This window comes from Myotis davidii, unplaced genomic scaffold (genome assembly GCF_000327345.1).
Source record: "Myotis davidii unplaced genomic scaffold, ASM32734v1 scaffold187, whole genome shotgun sequence".
Lineage (NCBI taxonomy): Eukaryota > Metazoa > Chordata > Mammalia > Chiroptera > Vespertilionidae > Myotis > Myotis davidii.
In genome coordinates this window covers 4,092,535-4,101,646 of record NW_006383018.1, presented here as the reverse complement: position 1 = coordinate 4,101,646, position 9,112 = coordinate 4,092,535, and the positions used below count along the sequence as shown (strand labels likewise).

Genomic DNA, 9,112 nt, shown 5'->3' with positions numbered 1-9,112 from the left:
CGTGCCTTAGTAAACTCTTGCTGGAAATAAGTCTTAGGGTTTAAATGTTGAAATATTCTAAAATTGATGCCCCAAACATAAATTTCCCAGGTTTTATTTCAGAGTTTCTAAATCTTTTTGTTGCAGACTTTAGAAATAGCCCCTTCTCAAATTAATCATGGATATCTCATTTTTGAATGCTGATTTATACCAAGATCATTCTTTAAATCCTCAAGAGTGTCTTACAAACATACCTTAGTCAGCAATACATTCAGAATTTCACTAATTATTTAGTCACAAGTGTTTGACATTCACCTGAGATACAAAGACATTTTTTTTAATACTGAAAGGACTTTAATTACTTACGAAAAAATTACTGCCCATACAAAATTGAATGATTCTGTAATAGTCTGGTAGAGAGAATTCTGAGCAAGCTATTGTTAACTAAATGTTAGGAACAATTGTAAAAGGAGAGAATTCTGATCAATATACTAACATATTTATGAATATATAACTCTTCTACATCATTACATTCTTTCAAGTTTAAATGTGACAAATTCTGTTATCAAGCATAATTGGGGAATAGGTTCTGCTTAATCAAAAGTTCAGGTTAAATAAATAAGTAGTTCAATAAAAATTTGTATAGAAATATAACATATAAGTAGATACATAATAGAAATATAATATTATATATACACATAAATCCCAACTTTCCAAGAATCTCACAACACAAGTGAGCCACTAAGACTTATTTAACTGCAAATTCTTTAAACACTGTCATCATAATATTCTAGAACTTAATCTCCATCAGCAATTTTCAACTGGTGTGCTGCAGCAGGCACTCTGGTATGCTGGAAGAATTTTTAAAACATACAATACCTGACTATTTAGTCAGGGACACTGACCTCTTTTCCTCAGTGGTTCTCAACCTTCCTAAATCACAAAAACAATATGTAATTATGTATGTGTTTTCTGATGGTCTTAGGCGACCCCTGTGAAAGGGTTGTTCGAACCCCAAAGAGGTCGCGACCCACAGGTTGGCATCCCACAGGTTGAGAACCGCTGTCTTAGATTGTCAAAGAAAAAAAATGACAACAGCCAACAAAGTAGCTGTCCAGTGTGCATGCCCCTTCTTGAACCATAGAGGGAGTCTCCCCAAAAATGTATACACAATATAAAAGTTAATAGTTCAATTTTGAAAAGGAAATGTATTTTAATAAATACTGTCTTTACAGTTATTCAAAGTTATTATTTTTCAAGGCTTCCACTAAACCAGTAACCCAAATATCAAAAAGATTGAGCCTATATGTAAGGAATAAGTTGGGGGTAAAGAAAAATCATGCAAATCAATAGTTAAATGGCGAAAGTTGTTCACCAATTTATTCCAACAAGGTCTTTTTATATTGTCGACATCTCTAACCATCTGATTAGGTTTCCATCAGCAAAGTCATAGACATTGACTTTTTAATCAATATAGCACAGGGGATTTTAACTTGTAAAGGAAAATTTCACTAGAAAGAAACTTTAAGTAGTTATTTAACTAAGTCTTGCTTAACTAAAACACACCAGGATTTGTTTACATTTTATTTAAATTGTCTAATTATTTACAGAATTCTCTATTTAATTGGAAAGATTAATGACTGAGAAATTTTCAATTTCACATGAAATGACTCATTTCTTAGGTTGTTCAGAATAATGGTATCCCAGAAACATGAGTTTACCTATGGTTGTGAAATGGTGGGAGAAGGAAGAAGAGGAAAGGAAACCCATTTACATATGTATTTATGTATACACACACAAAACAACAAATAAACAAAAAACTCAAAATGGTCCTTAGGCATTATGAGTTAAACACAAATTCTGATTAAAGAAAGACTATGAAAATATTCCCCTACATTTCTCTAATACAGAGGATATAATATACCATGATATCAAATTTTCTTCTGATAAAGAAAGCTTTATTTGTTCAACGTAACCAGTACCATAGACTTTTAAAAATCCAACTCCCCCAATACTACTTTAAAACTAATATATCAAACTTTATTTTCATTAGAGTGTAATTAGTCACACTAATAAATCAAAAGACCAAGACCCAAATTTTATATCTGTATCAGTCATCTATTTATCATCTGTCTATAGAAATGCAAACAATTATTGACTTCATTTTCTGGGGGAAAAAATGCCAAATTAGTCCCTCCACAAAAAAAAGCCATTCCAATTTGAGAACACTTTATATTTGCCTCATTGGCCAGCACCAACTCTACCTCATTTGAGTCTTTCCATTTCATTAGAAACAGATTCTCCACAGCTATATATGGCCCCAATTACTGGTTCAGGATCAAGACCTCTGGCAAAAACTCTGTTTGTCAGCAGCATCTCTTTGCTTCTTGGATGTGCTATAACCAGACTCACTGTCAAGGAAGGATTTTTTTGTACCATCTTTTCCTTTATCAGCTCTTTTGAGGAATAAGAAATGTTTTAATAAACTCTGGACAATCTAAACTTTCTTCAGCGTCCCAATACTAGCAACATCAGTATTACCTTCCATTTTAGGAGACACTCCACCTTCCTGTTCACATCCGTCCTGTGCTTTTTCCACCACAAATTCTCCAGGCTCTGCCCCTTCGACTTTTTTACTCTTTCCATTCTGCTCCTTTCCTATGTTTTGCAATGTAGTTTTATCAGAGACCATTTTTGATTGCAAATTTAAAGAGCTATTACAATAATCTTTCGTTTTCCACAGGGTATACGTCCCAAGACCCCCAGTGGGTACCCGAATCTGTGAATAAAACCAACCCATTTATATACAGAGGTTGGCAAAAGTAGGTTTACAGTTGTTCGCATGGAAAATAATACAGTAATTAATAAATACTAATACAAGAATAAACTGTGGTTTGTGTACTCACAAATGTAAAACTACTTTTGCTCACCCCGTTCTATGTTTTTTCCTATCCGTACATACCTATGATAAAGTTTAATCTATAAATTTGCACAATAAGAGATTAACTATAATAACTAATAATAAAATAGAAAAGTTGTAATAATATATTGTGTAAAACTTTTATGTGAGTACTCTTTCTGTCTCTCTGCCTCTGTCTGTCTGTCTTCATTTCAAACATTCCTATTATACTGTACTCACCTTTTCACTTAAAGAGGCACTTTCTGCTTTTCTTTGGTGTATACATATTGCTAACATCACTACCCTTGCCCTTTGGGGCCATTATTAAGTAAAATAAGGGGTATATGAATGCAATCACTGTGTTACCACCGAAGACAGTCTGATAATTCAGTTGGCTATGAAGTATCTAATGGGCTGGGGGTGTCTACAGCACGGATATAGTGGATGATAGGATGAATCGTGTCCCAGGTGGGACTGAACAGGATGGCAGAAGAATTCCTCATGCTACTCAAAATGACACTCAGTTTGAAACTTAGGAATTGTTTATTTCTAGAATTTTCCACTTAATATTTTTAGACTGAGGTTGACCTTAGGTAACTGAAACCATGGAAAGGAAACCATGAGTAAGGGGACTACTCTATTTTCTGCCTCCAAGCGGACCCAAGGTCAGCCACATTTCCGGCCCCCCTCATCTCGAGCTCAAGCTCCATTTAATTTTTATTTTTCATCTTATTGGACAGGAATAGGTCAGGTTATAAGGTACAATTCCAACATCTGGCAAAGCAGGGTATGAGGTCTACCTTGGGTCTCACCAGTATTCATCCACACACTTCCTGCCTCATTGCAGACAGCTTCTAATCATTGTCTTTCTCCACACAGAATGGAAGTCTCACAAGACAAATGCCATCATAGTTTGGGTGAACGGCAATAAAGGCAGGTCTTTGTGCATTAGAGTGCTCCCAACTCCTTGACACCTCGACCCTCACCTTTACAAGCCTTCCTCCTTTGCCCTTACCCCACAGGCTTAGATCTACCCTAGTTTTCGTGTTAAAGAGGAAAGAAGTCAAAGGTGCATAAAGGTCATTATTGATTGGACAAAAGACTGAGGAATTATCTACTTTCATAGGAACACTCATATACAACTGTTCTTTTCTCATTAGGACATCGTTGATGAACAATTCCTGACAGAGCTGTGCTGTGAGTGGCCCACGGAATGTATTCTCCTTGTCTAGTTTGATCAAGAGACTGCTAGTGGCGAAGTAACAAAGGTAAGCAAATTCCTGAGGCTACATAAAACTCGTTTAGAAGTAGGCATTTCTAGGAGCTGTAGGCTGGAGCTGGTTTAACAGCCTTTCTTCCCAGCATGTCCACCATTCCACACCAACATCCCCAGCACGTGGTAGCATGTCACTGTGCAAGGAAAGATGCCTGTGCCTCAATTAGATTGATATATGTTCTAAAAATATTTTCACCATTGAGTTTCCCTGTGTAGGAAAGAACCTTTTAAAGCATTTATTGGGTTTTTGTCTGCTTGTGACAGTAATGAAAGCTCAACTTTAGAAGAATCTCAGAAGCGTAAGAATGAAAAAGATCATTCATGGTTCCACCTCACAAAGAGAAGAGTGGTGACATTTTGGGGTATTTTCTTTCAATTATGAGAGACAAAAGAGATCATATTAAATGAATCATATTAAATTATATGGATCATATTAAATTATATATGCATTTTTTGTTTCCTACTTTTTTCATGTAATGTTTGAAAAATATTAATGAACCATTACAAAACAGAACTGCATTTGTCTCTGATATTATGAGCATTTTTCAGTGATATTAAATGCTCTTCAAAGACATGATTTTTGAAAGATAATGTTCAAAAAATTTATAGTTAAATAACATACTAAATCATTCTTCAATTTTTTGAACATACACATTATTTCCTTTTGTAACAGCTTTATTAGATTATAATAAGCTGCACATATTTAAAGTATACAGTTTGCTGAATTGTGACCTATGAATGTACCTGTAAAGCCAACATCACAATGAAGACAATGAACGTATTTGTCACCTGAAAGAGTTTTCTTGTGCTCTTCTGTAATCGCTCTCTCCTGCTCTTCCTCATCGCCACCCCCATCTCCAGGCACTATAGATTAGTTTGTATTTTCTATCACTATAGATTAGTTTGTATTTTCTGTCACTATAGATTAGTTTGTATTTTCTGTCACTATAGATTAGTTTGTATTTTCTAGTCTATTTCATAGATGGGATAATATATTAGTACTCTCTTTAATCTGACTTCTTTCATTCATAATTACTTTGAGATTAATTTATATTGCACTGCAATTAGTAGTTATTTTCTCTCATTGCTGAGTAATATTCCATTGTATGGATATACCATAGTTTATTAATCCATTCACTTACTGATGAACATTTTTGTTGTTTCTGGGGTTTTTTTTTAATTACAAATAAAACTGCTATTAAGAGTGTGTACCTTTGTATAGCCATGTTGTCTTCTCTTGGATCATCTATACAAAGACTTATACACAAATGAATATAGCATCTGCCGATTAAAGTATCATTTTCAATATTTTTAAATGACTTTATTTTTCAACATTTACAATACTGATTAATGGTGTGTAAGATCCATTTTTTACTTTGTTAATTTGGGAGCAACTGGGAAAGGAGAATTTTACACAATGCAAGCAAAAGCAAGAAACAATATATTCAAAACTTGGAAACCAGATTAATCTTTTCAAATAATCACTCATTTTATCCTAGGCTAGGAGGGATCAGGCCATAGAGAATTAGCACGTGATACAGCACAATTCAGTTTCAATGTTTTCTTATATTTTCACTGAGTTTGAATGGGTAGATTTTCATTACATCCTACATTCGAAGCTGTCCTTCATATGTACTAAAACGTTAAGTCTATGGGCTTCTCTCATTTCAAGTATATTTTGGGCTTTCCACAGGGTTTCCAAGTATGTATTATTTCTCAAATGAGTTAACATGGCCATCAGTATGTGAAGCCTCTTGCTTACCCAAATGGAAAGTAAATCTGTTTCAAACAGATCTGGTTTATTACCATTCTCACTACTTTATTTTGGAGCTTTCTAACTATCCAGATATCAAGACATGATCCGTAGTAATTCGTGGACCTCCACAAATTAAGAAACTGGTAAAGGACCAGGGACAGTAACTTGACACAGTCCCAGATGCTCCTGTGCAATTTCATACATACAGTCCCTTTGAGGTCAAGTGGAATTGCCATCCTAACGCTGATTGGTAGATCACCATCAGACGCCAAGTCAGATAGCAGTTTTTACAGATCTAACTACTGTTGCTCAACTGGGTGTCCATGGAAACTGAAAAGTTGGTTTGTTGCCTAGAGAAGTGGAAAGAAAACCAAGTCATTTGGTTTCTATGTGGTTTTTATGAAACTAAGAAAAAAATTTTGGCAAATGATAAAAACAAGGATGGCTAAAGCTATGATTCCCCTTGGTCAATTCTTGATCTTATCAAAAAATATTCTCTCTATATATTACTTAGGAATATAAAAATATTCTAAATGAAGGAGTACCAGAGTCTATGGTGATTTGATTCTTGGTTAGATTTAAAAGAGTGACCAACATATGCAACAAAATATCATAGGTTAAAAAATCGTTGGATTCATTACATATGGAAAATGTTTCTCATCCACAAATTCAACAGAGTTCCAAGTATGAAAGAAAAGGCTAGTATTTAATAAGGGCGGAGGAGACTGAAACACCTATTCATTAATCCTATGGAAATATTTGTCACTCATATGTGGTTTAGAGAATTGGGTAAAAATAGCATTTTCCTAAGAATTTGTTCATCTGGGTATGAATCTTTATCTATCTGAGCAACAAAATATGACAACAGTAGGGAGGAGATTTATAAAATGAACTCTTTGGAAGACAGGGATGCAAAAGTGACAACTTGGCACATGTTGGCATGATTTCACAGCATCTGTTGGCCTGCCATCAGCTAGAAAACAACTCCTGGCAGATCCCCTCTCTCAATAATTGCACAAAATTAAACAGGCCAAGAAAGGTGGCATACATGAGTTACAACCAAGAGTTGGCCTGACCTCAGCTGTTCAGTATTTTGGATAATTAATGCCGCTTTTCAGCTTGCCTTAGAATACTTAGAAGAAATACCTATAAAAATTGAACTTCAACAAGAAAAATAAAAATTGGTTTTATTCATGAGTCACAGTTAAAATGCCCACAGAGGCCAGGTAAGGAATGAAAATCAATGTATGGAACTGAGCAGGAGCAAACAATAGCACTAGTGTGATGATAAACACCACTGACACAGGCTCAGGGCTGGGGAGTAACGGGGGAGTAATGACAACTGTAGCAAAGTATAGAACACATTTCTTCTTGAGCCATTTGATGTCCTGTCTTCAGATATTTCCAAGGCTAGGTTTGGTTTGCCATATCTTGCTGGAGTGCCCAAAATGATTTATTTATTTTAAAAAAATAGTAAAATGGATGTGGACACAGCTGACTGTCACATATTCATAAATCGTTAAAAATGATGTGTAATTTTGTGCAAATCACAAATATGTATAAAAAGTAATGCAAACACACACATGCCCACACACACAAACACACACACACACACACACACACACACACAGGGTACAATCCCAAGAGATTAAAGAAAGCTGACTTAGTTAATATATAAAAACTGAAAAACATGAGCTGTGTCCAGTGGGAAAGGGGATATTTTCCTGCTTCACTTTCTTCCTTCATGCTCCTAGACCTGTGGTCGGCAAACTGTGGCTCCCGAGCCACATGTGGCTCTTTGGCCCCTTGAGTGTTGCTCTTCCTAAGCCTTAGGAGTATCCTTCCTCTGTCTTTAGAAGAGTTATTTCATTGTAAGCCATCCCGTGTTAGTCCTATTATTTTCTAATCCAAAAGCTATATATATATTGATTTCAGAGAGAATGGAAGTGGGAAAGAGAAATAGAAACATCAATGATGAGAATCATTGATCGGTTGCCTCCTGCATGCTCCACACTGGGGATCAAGCCCACAACCCGAACATGTGCCCCAACTGGGAATCGAACCGTGACCTTTTGGTTCATAGTTCAATGCTCGACTACTAAGCCATTCTGGCTGGGCCAAGTCCAAACTCTTCAGCTCAGGCCCAGCAAGCTTCCCAAATGTGCTCTGCTGCCACACACACACTCAGCTTTCACCTGATACTGCTCCTCACAATCCCTTGTGGCCCACTGCCATATTGCTCTACCTCTAAATGATGCTTTTTCTGTATTTCTCTCCATCAAACACCTACTTATCCATTAAGATGCACCTTCTGTAGGAATCCCTCTAAGACCAAACCAGTCCACGGTGATTTCATATTCCTCTAAATTTCACATGAAATCATAACAACAATGTTGATGTTCATAGCCAACACATCTCATTTACTTCTAGCCAATGATTCTCTATGAAACAAATATTATTATTAACCCCCATTTCACAGGTGAGGATTTTGGGAATCTGGGAAAAGAAAAGATCTCTTTCCTGATAGAACAATAACAGGAGGAATCTTATTGGACAACTTTGATTATTTGCTCATCCTTGAACCAGTTTCTGTGGTCAGGCCTTGTATTACATACTGATGTTATGGGGGTCAGATGAGCCAAACCTCAAATCATATTGACAGATATCAGAGGGGAGGCAAGGTTCCAAAATGTAAGAAAGAATGTTGTGGAGACAAACACAAAATATTCACTCTTGTTCTCACATGGAGTCTGCAACCCCCAGCTTTCCTTACTTAAGTAAAGCGAGACTTCTAGCTAAAATGATGCAGGGAGTCCACATTAATATACTCCCTCTGCTTCAACCACATAAAAAGGAAAGATAAATATAAGATTTTTTTAAAAAGGGTAGAAAAATAAAATAAATACGTTTGTAGACTAAGAACAACCAAAGAAACAAAGCTCTGAGCAGAGCTGTAGTTGGTAGACATAGGACAGTTTCAATATTTAAAGTTAAGAGCAGCCGAAACCGGTTTGGCTCAGTGGATAGAGCGTCGGCCTGCAGACTGAAAGGTCCCGGGTTCGATTCCGGTCAAGGGCATGTACCTGGGTTGCAGGCAATTCCCCGGTGGCGGATGTGCAGGAGGCAGCTGATCGATGTTTCTAACTCTCTATCTCTCTCCCTTCCTCTCTGTAAAAAATCAATAAAATATATTTAAAAAAAA

General features: G+C 36.1%; 1 pseudogene; it reads right to left on the bottom strand.

The window, feature by feature from the left end:
• Positions 1 to 2,093: 2,093 nt before the first annotated feature.
• On the bottom strand, positions 2,094 to 2,671 carry LOC102761099 (annotated as a pseudogene).
• Between the last annotated feature and the right edge of the window lie 6,441 nt (positions 2,672 to 9,112).